This window comes from Sarcophilus harrisii, chromosome 3, assembly GCF_902635505.1.
Source record: "Sarcophilus harrisii chromosome 3, mSarHar1.11, whole genome shotgun sequence".
NCBI lineage: Eukaryota > Metazoa > Chordata > Mammalia > Dasyuromorphia > Dasyuridae > Sarcophilus > Sarcophilus harrisii.
Window position 1 is genome coordinate 66,346,312 of NC_045428.1, and position 22,163 is coordinate 66,368,474.

The window sequence follows — 22,163 nt, forward strand, 5'->3', positions numbered from 1 at the left end:
CTTTAATAGTTCAGAGTATTGAGTGTAATTATTTATGTTTTTATCAGAAACCCTGAGGGTGTTAACCTCCCACACTGACTTTTTGATACTTTTTTATTTTCCCCATATACACAGAGATGGTTTTCAACTTTCACCTTTGCAAAATCTTGTATTCCAAATTTTTTTCCCTCTTTCCATCCCTCCCCTCTCCCCTAGACAGCAATTTCATATAGGTTAAATATGTGAAATTCTTCTAAACATATTTCCATTATTTATGATGCTGTGGAAGAAAAATCAGATCAAAAGGGGAAAAAATGAGAAAAAAAATACCAAACAACAAAAGGTCAAAATACTATGCTTTGATCTAAATTCAGTCTCCATAGTTCTCTGGATGAGGATGGTTCTTTCCGACACATCTATTGGAATTGCCTTGAATCACCTCATTTGTTGAAAAAGAGCCAAATTCATCACAGATTGATTTTTTTTTAACTAGGTAAAAGAGGCCATTTCCCCCTCAATTCTTAAGTGGTTTTAGTTACTGAATGGGTGTTGATTCAATCAAACTGAGACCTAGCTTAAAAAGGCCAACATCTCCCACTGCATCTGAGGAACCACTCCAATCATATTTTACCACTGGATCTAGATGGCTCTGGAGGAGAGTGTGAGGCTGATGGCTTTGCATAGCCCCCTATCTCACTTAAATTCAATTAATTTATAATGGAATATATCACCTTCCTGAATGTTATGGTCTTCTTTCAGAAAGAAGTACACCATAATGCATTGACCTATTATTGGTCACCAGATGGTTGGAAGTGGGGGAGGACCTTATATTATTTGTTCATAAAAATGTTGCTTGATGATTGTGATTCCTATGGGGCCATGGAAAGTGCAAGTGACTTGACTTGCACACATTTTATTGTAACTGTGGACAAGTTTCTACTTCACCTTTAGATTTCTTCTCTGGAACATACAAAGAATTCTTTTAGTTTCTGTCAAATCTATTGTAAAGATCAAGGGACAGAGTATTTTGGATGTACCACTTAGTTGCCCTGATTTCTCTGGAGCTGGGAATTTTTAAAAATGGAAACAAGAGAATAAATACAATGTCTGGCATCCTGAGGAAAGATATAGTATCAAGAAAGGGTGGTACAGTGGATAGAGCTCCTAGAGTCAGGAAGACAAGATTAAAGGTAACCTTTTTCTCTTCCAAGTTATATGATCCTTGGCAAATCACTTAATCCTGTTTGCCTCAGTTTCCTCATCTATAAAATGAGCTGGAAAAAGAATATCTTTGCCAAGAAACCCCAAAATGGGAACATGAAAAATCCAACACAACTATGTTACAATAGCAACATATTTAAATATTTTCTAATTAATTACCTTAAGGAATCAGAGGCTCATACAATTGGAGCTGGAAGGTATCTTGGAGACCATCTAGTATAATCCTTTCACTTAACAAATGAAGAAACAGGATTCCCAGTCACCTGAACTTAGAATGTGATCATGAGAGATGAGAATGTTATTTCAATTAGGAAAAATGTGCTGTGAACCCTTAGAAAAGGAGATCTCAAAACACTTTAGTTGTTAATTGGAGATAACAATATCAATAATAGTTACCTCAATGTTATGAGCTTCTAGTGAGTTAAAACAGGTAAAATGTGAACTTCAGGACATTTATATGTCAGTTATTACCTTTTAATTATTTCCATTCGGTCAGTCAAATAAGTGAACCTGGACTGTGAGAATTGTAGTATATTCAAAGGTAAATAAGCTATCCAAACACTCCTATATTTTACTGATTCATTTCCTTTCTCTTAGTCCCACAGTATGGGTCTCCTCTAAGGTTCTCTTCTATCTCTTCTTTCCATCTTTATGATTTGATCCACAGCCCTCCGCTATGTTCAATTATACCCTCTTTGTGGATGATTCCAAACTCTATATGCTTCTCTCTTCCTTGAATCCCTGGTCTGCATTTCCACTTACCTAGTGGGGTCTTTTTGCAGATAGGTCCCACTAGTACCTCAGACGCGGTGCATCCTCATCTCCCAACCTGCCCCCCTTCTGGTGTCTCTAGTTCTGTTGGTGGTACCATGATCCACCTGGTTACTCAGGTTGAAAATCTCAGGCAATAATTCTTTCTTCCCTCTCCTTTAGCCCAAATATCTGTTTCATTGCTAAGTACTACTTATCCCTGCCTCCCTCATCCTGTGAAATATTTCTCATGCCTATTCTCTCAATTCTATTAACTATCCTACTACCTTTATTCAAGGTTTTATAATTTTTTTTCTGGATTCTTAACTGTTCTCTGCCTCCATTCTTTCCTTTTACTTCATTCTTTTTAAATAGCCGCCAAAATCATCTGTTTTGTCTCTACATCTGACTGTCACTTCCCTGCTAAAAAAATTTGATGGTTTCTCATGGCATTTATAATTTATAATAAAATATAACTTTTAACCCTCTTCAAGGTCCTCTGTATTCTGTCTTCAAATGGCCTTCCAGGTTCATTTATCTCTATCTCTTTTTAGGTACTCTATGTGCCAGCCAACTTAGAAAGCTGTTCTTCCTTTGTCCTGACTTCTCCCTTCTTTACTCATTCATGCACGTCATCCCCCAGACAGATCATGCATTTTTTCTATAGCTCCATCTGCTGAAATCCCTCTCTTTAAGGTCCTCACCATGATTTATTTTGTTAATTACCTACATCAAACTCTAGGATAAAACCACAGATTTTAGACCTTAGTTAATGTATTGAAATACCAGCAGGTCAGATTATCTGTGATATTACTTGGAATGTGTGTCATTTCTCTCAAGATGTTTTTCTGTATTTATGCCTTTTCATGGTTCAGTTGGAAATTCCTTTTTTTGGCAGGGGGTGGGGACAGCTCTTCTAAGAACTGTTCTTATTTTTTTAAAAAAATCAACATTTTATTTTTCTCCAATTATATGTAAAAAATAATTTTTACAGTCTTAAAAAAATTGAGTTCCAAATTTGATCCTGTTCACCTTGATACCCTCCCACAATGACAAGATAAACAATTTATATAAGTTATATTTGTGCATTCATGCAAAATATATTTTTACTTAGTCATGTTGTAAAAGAAAAAAAACTGATTGAAAAAACAACCAAGAAAAGTAAAGATAGTACAGTAAAAGTGTGCAGCAATCTGTATTCAGATTCCATCAGTTCTTTCTCTGGAGATGGATAGCATTTTTCATTTAAGTCCTTCAAAAGTTTCTTGGATCATTATGTTGTTGAGAATAGCTGAGTCATTCACAGTTGATCATTATACAATGTTGCTATTACTGTATACAATATTCTTCTGTTTCTGCTCATTTAATGTTGTATCGGATCATATAAATTTTTCCAAGTTTTCCTAGGAGCATCCTGCTTGTCATTTCTTATATCACAATAATATTACATCAAAATCATATATAACCATTTGTTCAGCCATTCCCAAATGGATGGACATCCTCTCAATTTCCAATCTTTTGGAACCTCCTTTTCCTTTTTTTAACAAAAAATATCTTCTTGGGATATAGATTTAGTACTGGTATTGCTTGGCCAAAGGGTATCCATTATTTATAGTTATCGGGGCATAGTTCCAGACTGTTCTATACAGTGATTGAATCGGTATACAACTCCACCAACCGTGAATTAGTGTTTTAATTTTCCCATATCACCTCCAACATTTCTTATTTTCCTTTTCTGTTATATTAGCCAATCTGATAGTTATAGAGAACTAGCTCAGACTTGTTTTAATGTGAATTTCTCTGATCAATAGTGATTTTAAACAAAATTTTTATATGACAATAGATAGCTTTGATTCTTTTGTCTGAAAACTGCTTGTTCATATCCTTTGACCATACATCAAGTAAGAAATTACCTTTTATTACTATATATTTTCCTCCTATTTCCCCTCTGTTTCTCTTATTTTCTCTCTCCTTTCACTCTGTCCATTCTCGAAGGTAATACTACTTCTGACTTTTACCTTTCTTCTGTTTATCAGTTTCACCCCAATCTCCTCTCTGTTTTATCCCTTGTTCCTCCTACTTTTCTGTATAGAAAGCTAGGTTTCTATAGGCAACTGAGAATGTAGGTTATTCTTTCTCTGAGCCAATTCTGAAGAGAGTAAGGCTCATGTACTCCCACTTTCACACATCTTCTCTAGTGTAAAAGCTTTTTTGTGCATTTTTATGTCAGATAATTTACCCCATTCTACCTCTTCCTTTCCCCATTTCCCAGGGCATTTCTTTTTCTCACCCCTTTATTTCATTTTAAAAGATATTATCCTATAATATTCAACTTACACTTGTGCCCTCTATACTTCTCTATAACTGCCCCAATAATGAGAAAGGTTTTAGGAGTAACAAGTATTATTTTTCCGTGTTGGAATATAAACAGTTTAAACTTTTTGAATCCCTTATGTTTTCTCTTTCCTGTTTACTTTTTTGTGCTTCTTTTGAGTTTTGTATTTGAATGTCAAATTTTCTATTCAGTTTTGGCCTTTTCATCAGGAATCCTTCAAAATCCTTTATTTCATTTACTCCTTCATTTCCCCTGAAGGGGTTTATTCAGTTTTGCTGGGTAGATGATTCTTAGTTGTAATCCTAACTCCTTTACTCTCTGGAATATCATACCCCAATATTCCAAGCTATCTGATACTATAATGAAAAACCTGCTGAAGCTTGTGTTATTCTGACTGTGGCCCCACAGTATTCAATTGTTTCTTTTTGGCTTCTTGTAATATTTTTTCCTTGACCTGGAAAGTCTGAAATTTGGCTATAATATTCTTGAGATTTTTCATTTTAGGATCTCTTTTGAGAAATGATCATTTGAATCTTTCAATGACTATTTTATTCTCTGATACTAGGATATCAGGAAAGTTTTCCTTGATAATTTCTTAAAAGACAATATCTAGGTGCTTTTATTATGCCTTTTAGGTAATCCAATAATTCTTTAATTATCTCTCCTGTATCTGTTTTCCATGTCAGTTATTTTTCCAATGAGATATTTCACATCTTCTTCTTTCTTTTTTATTCTTTTTATATTGTTTACTTGTTTATTGATGTCTCCTATGGTCACTAGTTTCCATTTGCCAAATCTAATTTTTAAGTAATTATTTTCTTTTGTGAGATTTTTTTTTAACTGTCTTTTCCATTTAGTCAATTTGCTTCTAAAAGAGTTCTTCCCTTCAGGGAATTTTTTAATATCTTTTTTTATTTGGTCAATTCTGCTTTTCAAGGCACTCTTGTTTTTACTGGATTTTTGTACCTCCTTTAGCATTTGCCCTATTTTGTTTTTTTAAGCTGTTAATTTCTTCATTATTTTTGGTATCTCCATTACTAAGTTCTTGACTCTTTGTTATACATCACTCTCATTTCTTTTCCCAATTTTTCCTCTCCTTCTTTTACTTGATTTTTAAAATCCTTTTAAAGCTCTTCCAGTCCCAAGGCAAATTCATATTTTCCTTTAGGACTTTGGATGTAGGAGTTTTGATTTTGTTATCTTCTTTGAGTTTGTGTTTTGTGCTTCCCCATTATGGTTACCATAATTCCCTATTCCCTATTACCTTTAACAGGGTCTTTTCCTGCTGTTTGCTGATTTTCCCAATCTATTCATTGACTTATAATTCTATGTAAAACTAAAATTTTGATTCTAGAGTGGAGGGGCATTTTCCTAATCTTAAGGATTTTTGTGTATCTATTTTCAGAGATAATTCTGAGGACCTGTAAGTTTTCTTTCCAAAATCTACTCTCTGTGTCTCTGAGTGACCATAATCACTCTTTTCTGCCTGCACCTGTGAACAGGGTGCCAACTCCCCTGAGGTCACAAGGTCTGATATACTAGTGTTTCTCTTTATTCTGGACTGAAATGTAGGACTGTGATTCAGATTCAAATATAGACAATGAAACAGAGTCTTGCTCTTGGAGCCAGCATAAGGAACCTCTTGTAATCTCCTTTTGGACAGTTGTCTGATTCCCTCACCATTGACACTGCTTAAATACCCACAAAGTCTTACTGGATGCCTCTGGCCCAGTATGTGCTGGATTGTGTTCTAGTCTATACTACAGATGGCTCTAATTATGTGATCTGAAAAATTGTTCTCTAGTTCTTCTTTGGTCATAAATTTTTCCCCTCTACAAAGATCTGATAAATAAATTATCCCTTGATCTCCTAATTTGGTTATGGTATCATTCTTTATGCCCAAATTATGTACCCATTTTGACCTTATTTTGGTATGGGGTGTGAGATGTAGGTCTGTGTGAGTTTCTGACATATTATTTTCCAGTTTTTCCAGCAATTTTTGTCAAATGATGAGTTCTTATTCTAGAAGCTGGAGTTTGGGACTTTATCAAATATTAGATTATTATAGGCCTTGATTATTATGTCATATGTTTCTAATCTATTCCACTGATCCACCTTTCTATTTCTTAGCCAGTACCAAATGGTTTTGATAACTACTGCTTTATAATATAATTTTAGGTTTGGTACTTCTAAGCCACCATTCTTTGTATTTTTTTTCCATTAATTTCTTTGATATTCTTGACCTTTTGTTCTTTTCAGATGAATTTTGTTATTATTTTTCCTAGTTCTATAAAATAATTTTTTTGGCAGTTTGATTGGTATGGCACAGAACAAGTAAATCAATTTAGGCAGAATTGTCATTTTTATTTGCATAGCCTACCCATGAGCAATTGATAGTTTCCAAATGTTTAGATATAACTTTATTTATGTGAGAAGTATTTTGCAATTGTTTTCATATAGTTCTTGGGTTTGTCTTGGCAAGTAGAGCCCCAAGTATTTTATTTTGTTTACAGTAATTTTAAATGGAATGTCTCTTTCTATTTCTTACTAATGGTCTTTGTCAGTAATATATATTCTGAAAAGAATCTGAATAGAATAGAAATTCTGATGATCTGTATGAGTATATTTTATATCCTTCAACTTTGTATGATTTTCTAGGATTCTCTAAGTATACAATCATTATCTACAAAGATTAATAGTTTTATTTCCTCATGGCCTATTGTAATTCCTTTAATTTCTTTTTCTTTTCTTATTGCTAAAGCCAACACTTCTAGTATAATGTTGAATAATGGTGGTGATAATTGGCATCCTTTTTTTCACCCCTGATCTTATTGGGAGTGTGGCCAGCTTCTCATCATTACAAATAATGCTTGCTATTGATTTTAGATAGATACTGCTTATTATTTAAAGGAAAGCTCCTTTTATCCCGATGTTCTCTAGTGTTTTTAATAGAAATGGGTGCTATATTTTATCAAAAGTTTTTTCCTCATCTATTTAGATTATCATATGATTTCTGTTGGTTTTGTAATTGAGATGGTCAATTATGGTAATAGTTTTCCTAATATTGAACCAGCTCTGGTATAAATCTCCCTTGGTCATAGTGTATTATGCTGCTGATAAGTTGCTGTAATTTCTTTGCTAATATTTTATTTAATTTTTTTTTGCCTCAATATTGATTAGGGAGATTGGTCTGTAATTTTCTTTCTCTATTTTGGCTCTTCCTGGTTTAGGTATCATGTATAGAAGGAATTTGGCAGTACTCCTTCTTTATCTATTTTTCCAAATCATTTACATAGTATTAAAATTAATTATTCTTTTAATGTTTGGTAGAATTCACTTGTCAATCCATCTGGCCCTGGAGATTTTTTCTTAGGGACTTCATTAATGGCTTTTTCCAACTTCATTTTTCTAAAATGGGACTATTTAAGTAATTTATTTCTTCTTCTGTTAATCTGAGCAATATATATTTTTGTAAATATTCATCAAGTTTGGTTAAATTGTTAGACTTGCTGCCATACATTGGGCAAAATAGCTCCTAATTATTGCTTTAATTTCTGTGTCATTGGTAGTAAGTTCATTCGTTTTATTTTTGATGTTGGTGGTTTTTATTTCCTTTCCTTTTCCTAATCAAATTAACCAAAGAGTTATCTTTTTTTTCATAAAAAATTGAATTATTAATTAATTCAATAGTTTTCTTAGTTTCAATTTTCTTAATCTTTCCTTTGAGTTTCAGAATTTCTAATCTGGCATTTAATTGGGGGGTTTTAATTTGTTCTTTTTCTAGCTTTTTTAGTTGCATGCCCAATTCATTGATCTCCTCTTTCTCTATTTTATTCATGCAGCTATTTAGAGATATAAAAATTTCCCTAAGAATTACTTTGGCTGCATCCCATAGGTTTTGGTATATTATCTTATTATTGTCATTCTCTTGGATGAAATTATGGATTGTTTTTGTGATTTGTTATTTGATCCACTCATTCTTTAGAATTAGATTATTTAATTTCCAATTGGTTTTTAGTCTATCTTTCTCTGTCCCTTTATTGAATATATATATATATATATATATATATATATATATATATATATATATTTATTGCATTGTGGTACAAAAAAAAGCAGTTACTATTTCTGCCTCTCTGACTTTGATTATGAAGTTTTTAATGCCCTAATAAATGGTCAATTTTTGTGTAGGTGCCATGTACTGCCAAGAAAAAGATGTATTCCTTTCTGTCACTATTCAGTTTTCTCCAAAGGTCTATCATATCTTAGTTTTCTAGGATTCTATTAACCTCCCTATTTTTTTCTTGTTTATTTTGTGTTAGATTTCTCTGATTCTGAGAGAGGAAGGTGGAGATCCCTCACTAGTATAGTTTTGCTGTCTATTTCTTCCTATAATATTGGCTTAAAATCTTTTCTAGGAAATCCTGCTCTACCACTTGGTGCATATACATTTAATATTGTTACTACTTCATTGTTTATGGTACCTTTTATCAAGATTGTACCTTCCTGCCTTATTAAAAGAGATAAGATCTATTTTTACTTTTACTTTTTCTGAGATCAGAATAGTTACCTCTGGTTTGTTTTTGTTTTTGTTTTTTGTACTTTGTTTTATTTCAGCTGAAGAATAATATTTTGTTCCAGCCTTTCACCTTTACTCTCTATATGTCTCTCTATGTCAAATATGTTTCTTGAAAACAACATATTGTAGGATTCTGTTTTTGTTCCAGCCTTTCACCTTTACTCTCTATGCGTCTCTCTATGTCAAATATGTTTCTTGTAAACAACATATTGTAGGATTCTGTTTTTGTTCCAGCCTTTCACCTTTACTCTCTATGCATCTCTCTGTGTCAAATGTGTTTCTTGTAAACAACATATTGTAGGATTCTGTTTTTAATCCATTCTGCTATTTGCTTCCATTTTATGGGAGAGTTCATCCCATTCACATTCATAGTTATGATTACAAGCTCTTTATTTCCCTCCATTCTATTTTCTCTGCTATATATTTTGTTCTGTCTTTCTAGTCTGTCTTTAGTCATTTTTTACCCACCTCACCCAATACCTTATCTTGTATCACCCCTCCCCTCTTCTCTTAGTAGTACTTTTTAAACCACTTACTACCATATTTTCTATCATCCCTTCTTTCCCTTTTCTTACCTTTTCCCCCAGTGTTTCAGCTTTTCCTTCTATCCTGAGCCTTTCTTTTCTTTCCTCTTTTTCCTCTTACTTCTTTATAATGTTAGCTATTAATGTCTGACTCTTGCCCCATTCTAGTTCCTAATTTTCTTCAGTTACATTTTGTATTTCTTTGTATTTCTTTTTTCCATTTTGTTGATCCTACTTTTTAAGGAGTTGTTTTCTTCAGACAGTTTTTTTCCCTTCCTTTTCCAAGTTGTTGACTCTCTCATACACACCTCTCATTTCCTTTTTCATTTTTTCTTTTACCTTTCATATTTGCCTTTTAAAGTCTTTTATGAGCACTTCCAAGAAGCCTCTTTGGAGTTCATATTACTCTTTGAGATTTCCTCTGTGGACATTCTCTCCTCATTTGAGTTGGTGTTTGTGTCTGCCCCATAGTAGTTTTTTGTAGTCGAGGTTCTTTTCTGTTTCTTGATCATTTTTTTCCTTTTCTTTTGGTATTTGCTTTTTTTTTTTTTTTTTTTTTTTAACTTTTGGCTGAGCTCTACTCCTGGGGTAAAGGGGACTCTGTCCCAAGCTTCCTATTTCGCAGCTCTGAGCCTCGGCTTTGAGCACAACATATTGCCTAGTTTCCCAGACTTTGCCTTCTGAGCTGGGACTGGAAGCTGCCCTGGTCCTTTGCTCCTCTACTGAGCCAGGACTGAGAGTCTTAGCTGCTGATTTGTTGTGATTAAGACCTTCTCACCAGCTTTCCCAGAGTCTCTCTGACCTGGGTTTTCACCTCAATGAGACTGGCTTTTCTTGAAGTTTTTCTAGTCTATCTTGAGCTGGAGAGAGGTTTCACATCCTCAGACTCTATTCAGAGGTTTAGTTTCATGTAGTTTTCCAGAGAAACTGGGAGAATTTGAGCAGCATCCTGGCTTTACTCCACCATTTTGGCTCCACCCCTGGAACTGTTCCCATTCAATTTTAAAAAGAACTTTAAATGGTTAATGCATCCACTAGCGTTTTGGGTTGATAAGGTCTTCTGGGATGCCACGTGCTCAGCTGATAGAAATAACTTGCAAGAATATCTTCACACAAGGCTGTGTAAATAGACAGAGAAGAGGATCTTGGTGTTCAGTGCCTTCAAATATATTTAGGGAAAACTATCAAAACCATATTAATTTCCCAACCCAATCATTTTAAGAGGAACGCATGTTTGCTGTTTCTTAATTAATGTAGTCTTTCAGATTAGTGAGCTCTAGGCAGGGTCCAAGTCATTTATGTATACCAACTAGCATCCAGCTTCCCTAAGTTAATTATTTTGAGATAATGAATTTAGCAGTTTGGAATTGATTAATGGAAGACTTTTCATATGTCGTGGAAGGGACAGTAACTGAGGCTAATTTAAATATAGAAAATTTTTTTTATCTCAAAGATGAACAAAAATGATACCTGCTTTACATTGAGAAAAATGGAGTTGTATATATGTATGTGTGTGTGTGTGTGTATATATATATACGCACACATACATGTATATATACATATATGATATGTGTGTATATGTATATATATTCCATGATAATGAGGGTATGCAATAATGTGGATGTGGTAGATTAATCATGACAAATGTAAATTCATTTTATTGGTTTCAGCTTGTATATACATTGAATGTGTGTATATATGTGTGTGTGTATATATATATATATTTGGCTTTATTCAGAGCCCCCTCTGTACTATGTCATATTTCACCATGAATTCATTACATACAGATTTTTAAAAAGAATTGGACCTTAACTTTTTTACTTTTACCCTCTGGTAATTTCTTGAATTATTCAGACAAAAGCAAAAAAGGAATGCATACTTAGAATATATAAAGCACATAAGTACGTTGAATTTTGCTTTTAAGATATGGTATTCAGGAGTGTCTAAAATAAGAACAATATACATGTTTAGGGCCATGGGCTTATATGCTACATCATACCCATTTTCAACAGAAGAAAAATTTCTCAACAATGAAAGCTAGCAAAAAATAAAATGGGGTTCAGACAACTATGGGTTACAACAGTGTTCATATAACCACTTGATCATGGATGTTAAAGGGTGTTTTATTTTACAGAGGTGGTATATTTAGTGGTATCTAAAAATTGGTCTGCAATACTGATTCTGTGAGAGCTACATATATGTTCACATATATAAACATACATGTAGTTAGAAAATATGTGTATACACATCAGTATCTCTATATCATGTTACATACATGATTATAAAATAGCTATATTTTATTTCTTAGATCTCTTCCATCACATGTTTCTTGTTATCTCCTGCTGCAGGACACATAGTGAATGCAGATTGTGGGAATACTTCATTTCCAAATTTGGAATATACTAGGTGAGCCATAAAGAAAAATGAGTGATCAACAACTTTGTATCTTGCTGTTTGGACTTTTAAACTTTGTTAAATGAATCCTCTGTCTCTGTTTCTGTTTCTGTCTCTCTGTGTCTTCCCTGCCCCCACCCTCCCCAACAAGGGCAACAAAGGGGAGAAAATTATTAAATCTATGCTACATAATTTGATAAGGAATTTATCTTTTAACATAAACTCTTCTTGTAGAATTTGCCTATATAGAAAAATCAGGTTTTATTTTTTTCTCTGCAAATGCACTGAATTAGGATTGCAGTTACACATTGTTCTTTTCATTGTTCTTAATAATCCTACAACAGCCATCTTTTTTTTTTTTTTAATGCTGAGGCAATTGGGGTTAAGTGATTTGCCCAGGATCACACAACTAGAAAGTGTTAAGTGTCTGAGGTCAGATTTGAACTCAAGTCCTCCTAATTTCAGGGCTGGTGCTCGATCTACTGTACCACCTAGCTGCCCTTAAATGATTACATTTCATGGTCCCTCATTTATTTATTTATTTTTATTTTTTGTTGAGGCAATTGGAGTTAAGGGACTTTACCAGGGTCATACAGCCAGGAAGTGTTAAGTGTCTAAGGTCAGATTTGAATTCGGGTCCTCTTGATTTCAGGGCTGGTGCTCTATCCACTGCGTCACCTAGCTGCCCCCAAAGCCATCTTTTTAACACCAATATTGTTCAATGATTTTCAGTCATTTTTAGCTGTATCTGACACTCTGGGTTTTTGGCAGAGATACCAGGAGGTTTACCATTTCCTCCTCTAGTTCATTTTATAGTTGGAAGAACTGAAGCAAACAAGGTTAAATCCTGACATTCCACAATATCTAAAGTAAAAAATTCTTAAATTACTTAATGGGCATTGAAAAGATGTAGTTGGCCATAAATAGTCTTTGGAATTTTTTCTACATCAATTGTGACTTGAATACAGAAATAACATAAAAATATTATTCAATAAATATATAATCAGAGAATTGGATCATTCATGTAGTGAAAATAGATAGAAGTACTGTTGTACTACTGAAGCACAGAATGCTAAAAGAGGGGTCCTTAACCTTCTTGTGTATCCTAGACTTCTTCAGTATCGTGGAGCCAGAATTTTATTTTTTAAATGCACAAAATAAAATATATGGGATTACCAAGGAAATTAACTTTAAGGCAGCAATAATTATCAATTTTTTTCTTAAGTTCAAACTTATAGCAAAGATAATGGATTCCAATATGTTGAACAGATCTCTTATAAAGGATTTATGGGGTAATATGGACAAGAATCCTGCTAGATAAAATGTACAAGCATTTTAATCTTCAGAGAGGAGAGGAACAAAGGAAAATCCCCAAAATTGGGTTTTGCTATTTATTAAATGCCTGTTACATGCCAGATATCACATTTAATCCTCACAAGAACTCTGGAAAATAGCTATTATTATCCCCATTTAACAAATAAAGAAACTGAGACTTTCTCAGGGTCACAGTACTAGTAAATGTCTGAGGCCATATTTGAATTTATCTTCCATAAGGACCCAGTGTTCTACATACTGTACCATTTAGCTAGGAAGCAGAACCAGTGCCATCAAAAGGATAGATGTGTTAAAACAATAAAGTATGTTGGTCTGAATATAGAGCTCATTTGCATCGAAGCTATATTCCCAAAATGAGATCTTTTGGGGTTTTGGCAGCTCAGGGTTAAATGCTGACATACCATAATCTCTATCAAGTCAAAATTTTTTGAGTTACAAAATGGACATTGCATAGATGTAACTGGCCATAAATAGGCTATGGAATGTTTTTCTATATCAATTGTGATAAAAGTCATATTTAAACTTATTTTCCTTACCCTGGGCCTAGTGCTCTACATACTGTAGCATCTAGCTAGGAAGCAGTACTAGTGTCATCAAAATGCTAGTGTGTTGGTCTGAATATATGAATAAAAGTGGTATTCTTAAATGAGATCTTTTTTTCTTTTTAAATGAAATAAAATGCTGTCACAAACATAAAAATCAAACCCACCAATTATTTTCCATAATCATTTTGTTTGTCAGATTTTGATTATATGATATAACCTCTATTGAGATCAATGTCACATAGTGCCTTAATAATATGAACTAATTAAATCATAATTAGTGAATATGCTCAGTGTTCTGATAATGGTAGATTGCTCCAACTATTTTTAGGGCATTTGTTGCAAAGACTGTTCTAGGCATGAGATGGGTTTAGGAATATGCGTATTGAATCAAAGGAAAAAACTATATACAATTGCCAGTAACAACTCAAGCACTATTTCACTTATTCAATCTTAATAGACCATGACAACTGGCCTGATGGACCTTTCCACAGTCAAAAGAATGAAAGCTGCCTTTAAGGAGTAATCTAAAACTTGAAAGTGAGGAAAGTAAGAAAATTGAGTCTTTTCTACTTTTAGCTAAAGAATTAATTTTATTACCTTCTGGGACTTTGTCCTTTTTATGAAAAATTATTTACTGCTTTTTAAAAATTATAAATTATATCTGATATAAATTATTTCTTGAAATAATTTGAAAACAGTGGTTTGGCATGTATGTTTTTAAAATGTTGGTGCAGATAACTAAGAAATTAGACAAACATAAACTTTAAGTGATCACTTTTTCTTGCCCTGATCCTTGGACTTGTTAAAATTAAGAATATATACAAAGATTAAATGTACTTGTTTATCCTTTTAAGGGTTGAATGAAGAAAAAAAATAATGGTAGTGTTTTCTCTTCCATCTTAGCTCTATGGTTTGGCCCCAAAGTGGAAGAGCAAATCTGAATAGTGATGAGATTGTGGCTTTTGCAAGGATGTTACATACCTCAGTTAATTGGAAGTGAATATGTCTGCATTTTTGGATGAATAAACATGTTTAACAATGTCTGTTTTTGTTTTTTTCTAAATCCAAACTTAGTAAAACCTCCATTAAGCATACATACACACCCACACATAACTAAAATCTTGACCTTATAATAATTTTTATTGCTTGAGAGAAGGTACTTCCAGTATCCTGCAGGGTATCCAGGAATTCAGTCTTCAAAGGAGAACCAGGTTTCTGTGACTGCAGAGAGATGGGAACAGTGTGAGAGGAACAGAACTGGAATGACGGCCATTTTTTTGAAAACAGGGGACAATGAAGCCATGTTTATTCTTTAGAATAAGAACTTTAGACCAGATTCTAAATGTTCACTATTTTTTTTTAAGAATTCATTATTAACATTATAAAGAAGTTGAAGTTAAACTCCCTGACTTATAAAGTAGATTTTACTTTCTTCACTTAAAAAAAAAAAAAAAAAAAAAGAAAATGTCTTGTCTTCTCCAGGTCTATTGGACTACTCCTTTTCTCCATAGTATTTATTCTCTTCCTTTTCTTTCTCTCAATTTTTTAAACTCAATTCCAAACAAAATAGAAGTTACATACATGATGCAGAATAGAAAAAAAGATTTACATAAAACTATAGATTTCTCTTTTATATATCTTATTTTTCTTTTGAAGTACTGTATTTAAGCAGTCTAAACTGTACCTTTCAAAGTTGTTTTGCTTCTTCTGATTGTGATTCTTTCTGGCGTTTGCTCTCAACATTAAAAAAAAAAAGTCTCAATAATCTTTTTTCCTTATTTTTTTAAAATTAAAAAAATTAATAATAGCTTTTCTTTTTCTTTGATTAAAGCTTTTTATTCTCAAAATATATACATGGATAACTTTCAACATTCACCCTTACAAAATCCTATGTTCTAAATTTTCCCTCCCATCCCCCCAACCTTTACCCTATATGGCAAGCAATCCAATATGTTAAACATGTGCAATTCTTCTATAGATATTTCCACATTTGTCATGTTGCATACAAAAAAACAGACCAAAAAGGGAAAAAATGAGAAAGGGAAAAAAAGTAAGCAAATGACAATTAAAAAACTGCAAATATTACATTGTGATTCACATTCAGTTGCCACAGTTCTCTCTCTGGGTGCAGATGGCGTTCTCCATCACAAGACCATTGGAATTGATCTTATCTCCTCATTGTTGAAAAGAGCCAAATCCATCACAATTTTTAAATTTAATTTAAACTGAGGAAAGAAAGAAAATTGGGTCTTTTCTACTTTGAGCTAAAGAATGGATTTTAGTATCTTCTGAGAATTTGTCCTTTTTATGGAAAATTATTTACTGCTTTTTAAAAATTATAAATTATATCTGGTACAAATTATGTCTTGAAAGAATTTAAAAGCAATGGTTTGGCCTGTATCTTTTTAAAATGTTGGTGCAGATAACTAAGAAATTAGACAAACATAAACTTGATCACTTAATGATCACTTTTTCCTTCCCTGATCCTTACCTGTTAAAATTAAGGATATATACAAAAATTAAATGTACTTGTTTATCCTTTTAAGCAGTTGAATGAAGAAAAAAATAATGGTGGTGTTTTCTCTTCCATTTTAGCTCTACTGTTTAGTACCAAAGTGGGAGAGCCAATCTGAATAGTGATAAGATTGTGGATTTTGCAAGCATTGTTACTTACCTCAGTTAATTGGAGGTGAATGTCTGCATTTTTGGATCAATAAATTTATGTTTAACAATGTCTGTTTTTGTTTTGTTTTCTAAAACCAAACTAAGTAAAACCTCCATTAAGTACACATACACATTCACACATAAGTAAAATCTTGACCTCATAGAAATTTTTATTGCCTGAGAGAAAGTACTTCCAGTATCCTGCAGGGTATCCAGGAATGTAGTCTTCAGAGAACCAGATTTCTGTGACTGCAGAGAGATGGGAAGAGTGTGAGAACAGAACTGGAATGAAGGGCCATTTGTTGAAAACAGGGGACAGTGAAGCCATGTTTGTACCTTAAGATTAAGATTTTAGACTAGATTCTAAATGTTCGCTATTTCTTTAAGAATTCATTATTAACTTTATAAAGAAGTTGAATTTAAACTCACTGGCTTATAAACTTTATTTTACTTATTTTTTTTTTCAATTTTTTTAAAGGAAAGAATCTTGTATTCTCCAGGTCTATTGGACTACTCCTTTTCTCCATAGTATTTATTCTCTTCCTTTTCTTTCTCTCTGAATTTATTAAACTCAATTCCAAATAAAATAGAAGTTACATACATGTTACAGAATAGAAAAAGATTCACATAAAAACTGTAGATTTCTCGTTTATACATCTTACTTTTCTTTTGAAGTACTGTTTTTAATAAGTTCAACCTGTGGCTTTCAAAGCTGTCCTGTCTCTTTGTGATTCTTTCTGGCTTTTGCTCTCAGTGCTTTAAAAAAAAAAAAAAAAAAAAAAAAAAAAAAAGCCTTAATGATCTTTCTTCCTTCTTTACCTGCTTTTCCTTCCTTCCTTCTTCCTTCCTTTTTTCAATTCTCTCCTCCTCAGATCCTCCCACTCTCCTCCTTGGCTATGTTGAAAATCAATTTTCTCTCATTTTAGTCTGGATCAATCAATCAATCAACATGTATTATTGACTCTCTTGACTAACTGTGGGTGAAAATAGAGCCCCCAAAATAATTCTATATGCAGGCAATTATTTGATTAGTTAGAACAAAACTTTAAACCTAAGTTAGAACAGAAGATGAGGATGAGAAAAATACCACTTGCAATGATAACACCAATATGGGATATTTTAAAAAAATTGTTGATGCTAATAATTGGAATAAGTATAAAGAAAAAGACATTAATATTTATCATTTATACTGAGCAAGCAAATTTAACCAGCATGAAGTAGAAATCACAGCAAGAAAGCCAAAACATCTCAAAATCTCTTTAACAACAGAGAGATCTTTGTCAAACAGAGATACCTAGCATCAAAATATACAATTTTAGAATGTAAGTTCATACAGAGGAGGAGGGTGGGAAATTATGAGTGCTATTATCTTATAAATCAATGCAGAAAGTGGAAAGGAAAACAATTCTGAAGAAAACTTTATTTGAATTCTTAGTTAAATTATCTTGAGAGAATTTAAAAATGAGATTAGGAAAACAATAGAAATCCTGCTGGATAAAATGAAAACCTATTTCAATCTGCATAGAGGGGAGAAAGGATGAGATTTTGGTATTTATTAAGTGCCTACTTATGTGCCAGACAGAGCTTTACAAATATCTCATTTGATCCTCACAATTCTGCAGAGTACATGCTATTATCCCCATTTCACAAATGAAGAAACTGAGGCAAACAGAGGTTCACTAACTTATCCAGGATCCCATAATTAAGTGTCTGAGGCCATATTTGAACTCATCTTCCTTACTCCATGCCCAATGCTCTACATACTAACCTCTAGCTAGGGAGCAATACCAATATCTTCAAGTTGCTGATTCTGTTCCAGCATTAAAGTATTTTTGTCTGAATATAGGTCAATCTTTGTATAAAATCTGTATCCCTAAAATGGGATTTTTTAAAAATAAAAAATGCTTTCACAAACATGAAAACCAAGATTTTGTTTGCATGATATAATCTCTGTTCATCTAATGTTATATAATGATTTAATATCAGTTAATTAAATCATTATTAGTGAATCTGCTCAATGCTCTGATAATGATGGGATTGCCTATACTACTTTTAGAGAATTTGTTGCAAAGACAGTTCTAGGCATGGGATGGGTTTAGGAATATACATATTTCCTAAAAGGAAAAAAAAAAGTCTACACATTTGTCAACAATACAACTGGCCTGATGGATTTTTACCACTATTAAAAGAATAAAAGCTTCCTTTAAAGAGAAATCCAAAATATTAAACTGAAAATCAGATCTTTTCTATTTTCAGCTAAAGAATAAATATTAATACCTTCTGAAAATTTGTCCTTTTTATGGAAATATTTTTACTGCTTTTGAAAAGTTATAAATAATGTCTTAGTACAAATTATACCTTGAAAGAATTTTAAAACTGTGGTTTGGCTTGTATGTTTTTAAATGTTTTTAAAATGTTGGTGCAGATAACTAAGAAATGAGACAAAATCAACTTTAATTGATCACTTCTCCTGCTTCAATTCTTACTTGTTAAAATAAGAAATATATACAAAGATTTTAATATACTTGTTTATCTTTTAAAGGAATTGAATGAAAAAAAAATGATCTTTTCTCTTCCTTCCTAGTTTTATTGTTTAGCCCCACAGTAGGAGAGCAAATCTGAACAGTGATGGGATTGTGTCTTTTACAAGCACTGTTACATTTCTCAGTTAATTGAAGGTGAAGGTCTATTTTTTGGATCAATAAACTTATGTTAAACAATGTCAGCTTTTGTTTTGTTTCTAAAACTGAACTAATAGCATTAAGCACACATACAAACACACTTATCAAAATCTTGACCTTTACAATAATTTTCAGTGTAAGATAGAAGACACTTGCAGTATCAAACAGAGTATCCATTAATGAGGACTCTTCAGAGGAGTACCAGGTTTTTGTAACTTCAAAGAAATGGGAAGAATGTGAGAGGATGGGCTGTTGTTAAAAAGAGGGGATAGTGAGGCCATGTTTGCACTTTAAGATTAGAGTTTTAGACCAGATTATAAATGCTCACTATTTCTCTAAGAATATATTGTTAACATTATAAAGAAGTTGAATTTAAATTTACTGGCTTATAAAATTTATTTTACTTTATTCCCTTTTAAAACATTGAAAAAATAATTTGTAATCTCCAGGTCTATTGGACCATTCCCTTTCTCCATAGTGTTTCTCTTATTTCTTTTTTTTTCCTCTGATTTTTTTTAACACCATCTCAAAAAAAAAAAAAAAAAAAGGAAGGAAGAAATGTGTATTGTAGAACAGAAAAAGAAGATTTACATAAAACTATAGATTTATCTTTCATACATTTTATTTTTCTTTTGAAGTACAGTAATTAATAAGTTCAACCTGTACCTTTCAGAGCTTTTTTTTTTTTTTTTTTTTTTTTTTTTTTGTGACTCTGGCTTTTGCTCTCAATAAGAATGAATGCATAATCAAGCAGAACAGGCAGGACAAATTTTCACACTGGCAGTTTCTGAAAATACAAGTCTTGTCTTACATCTTGAATCTATCACCTCACCTCCCTGCCAAAAAGTGAGCGGCCATGTTTCATTGGGCAACATTTAGGGTACAAGCATTTATTTATTTATTAAGTACTTATTTAAGGAATTGTGCAAAGTGCTGAGGATATCAATAAAAACAAACAAAAAAAAAATAGTTCCTGTCCTCAAGGAGCTTACATTCTACTGGGAAGAGACAACTCATATAAAAGAAATGGAAAAGGTTTGAAAGGGGACAATTAACTGTGATGGGACATAGGCAAAGTTCAGAAAGAATGGCTGGCCTGGTTCTTTCTATGAATTGGAAGCTCATGGAAGGAACTCAACAATGGGAAAAGGGGATTGGTATGGAGTAGGACTTTTCCATGATTTGAGCTGGAGATGCTGAGAGAAGATCCCAAAGGAGAAGGCAATTGAAGCATGTTGATAAAATCCAGAGTCAAAGCATGACCAGGAAAGAGATCATCATAAGAGCTAGTATTTATACAACATTAAATTTCACAGAACAGGATTTTGCATCTTCTTTTATACTTGGTTGACTTTCTTTTCATAATTTTCTTGTTTTCTTCAATTGTTCTTATTTTTCTTTCATTTTTTCCTAAATCTCTTTCATTTAATTTGATGTTACTCTTTGTGGTAGGAGAAGTTTTTTTTTTTGTTTTTATTTTTTATTTTTTTTATTTTTTTGGCTTCAGTAATCTCTGCAAACAAATCCCAGTTTTCTTGATTTCCATAGTAACTTTCTACAGGTGAGTTGAGTTCTTTCTCCTTTGCCTGTCCATTAAAAAATATATTTAATATGGAATGATATGGTTGATAAGGACATTAGATTATAGATTTTAATATAGAATGAAATATAGACAATATGATAAAAATTACAATAGCACCTCAATTAAGTTACTTATTCAATGCCAACCTACCAAAGAATTATTTTGTAGAGCTAGGAAAAAAAATAATAAAATTCATCTGAAATATCAAGGAAATCAATGAGAAAAAAGTGAAATAAGGAGGCCCAGCTGTATCAGATCTCAAACCATACTGCAAAATGGTAATCCCTGAAACAATTTGGTACTTTATAAGAAATAAAGTGTTAATTTTAGGAATAAATTAGGTACATAATATATACGAGTAAATGGCCACAGTAACCTAGTTTTCAATAAGCTGAAGATCCAAGTTACTGGGAAAAAAAACCTCACTATTTGGTTAAAAAAATGCTGGGAAAACTGTAAAACAATCTGGCATATACAGGGCATAGACCAACTTCTCATACAACATAATAAGATGTGATTTAGTTACAAAGGGCATTATAAGAAACAAATTAGGGGAACATATAAAAATATTACTTGTCATATCTATGGATAAGGAGAGAATTCCTGACTAAAAGATAGAGATCACAAGAGGCAAAATGGATAATTTTGATTATATTAAATTAAAAAGGTTTTACACAAACAAAATGCACCCTAAATTAGAAGGAAAATGGGAAACTGGGAAAATATTTATAGCAGGTTTCTCTGTTAAAAGTCCTATTTCTCAAGTATATAGGACACTTAGAAATACACACACACACACACACACACATACACACACATGTCATTCCTCAATAGATAAAAAGTCAAAGGATATAAACACATGGTTTTTCAGAAAAAGATAAAGCTATTGTCATTTAAAATGTCTCAATTCCCTAATAATTATAGAAATGAAAATTAAAACAACTCTGAAATATCACTCCCACTCATCAAATTGACTAACATGATAGAATATGAAAATTACATATGCTGGAAGGGATAAGGAAAAATAGATCCACGAAGGCACTGTGGGTGGAGTTTTGAACTAGTCTAACCATTCTGAAGAATGATTTGAAACTATGCCCAAAGGGTTATAAGATTGCATTACTTTGGATCCAGAAATTCTACTTCTATATCTGTGCCCCAAGGGTTCCAATAAAAAGGAAAAAAACAACATATAAAAATAATTTTGCAGTAATTCTTTTTGTGATGGCAAAGAATTGGCAACTGATGAAACATAAAGCAAGGATATTTATGACATGAAGGATTTCTGGATAGGTTCTCAGTGACAGTTGTCTTGATCTGTCCCTGAGTCACACAAAGATAAATCATGATGACTTGCACATGATACAGGGTCCAATTAAATCTAGAAAGTCAATGAAGCTTCCTACAGGGACCATTTTATACATTTTACTCATCCCCAAACTAAGCCTGACTATCTCCTGGCAGCTGTAGTTACCAGGGCTATTGGTGTTGCTTTTAAGATTAGACCCATTTTGGTAAAAGAACAAGGAGGACAAATGTCAAGAGATACCCTTAACATTTCCAAGTGGCCTGAT

General features: G+C 32.6%; 1 protein-coding gene across 1 annotated transcript in view; it reads left to right on the forward strand.

Moving 5' to 3' along the window:
• Window positions 1-22,163, forward strand: part of LOC100926746 (peroxisomal trans-2-enoyl-CoA reductase) — a 69,037-nt gene that overhangs the window by 1,115 nt on the left and 45,759 nt on the right. The gene's annotated exons all lie outside the window — the stretch shown is intronic.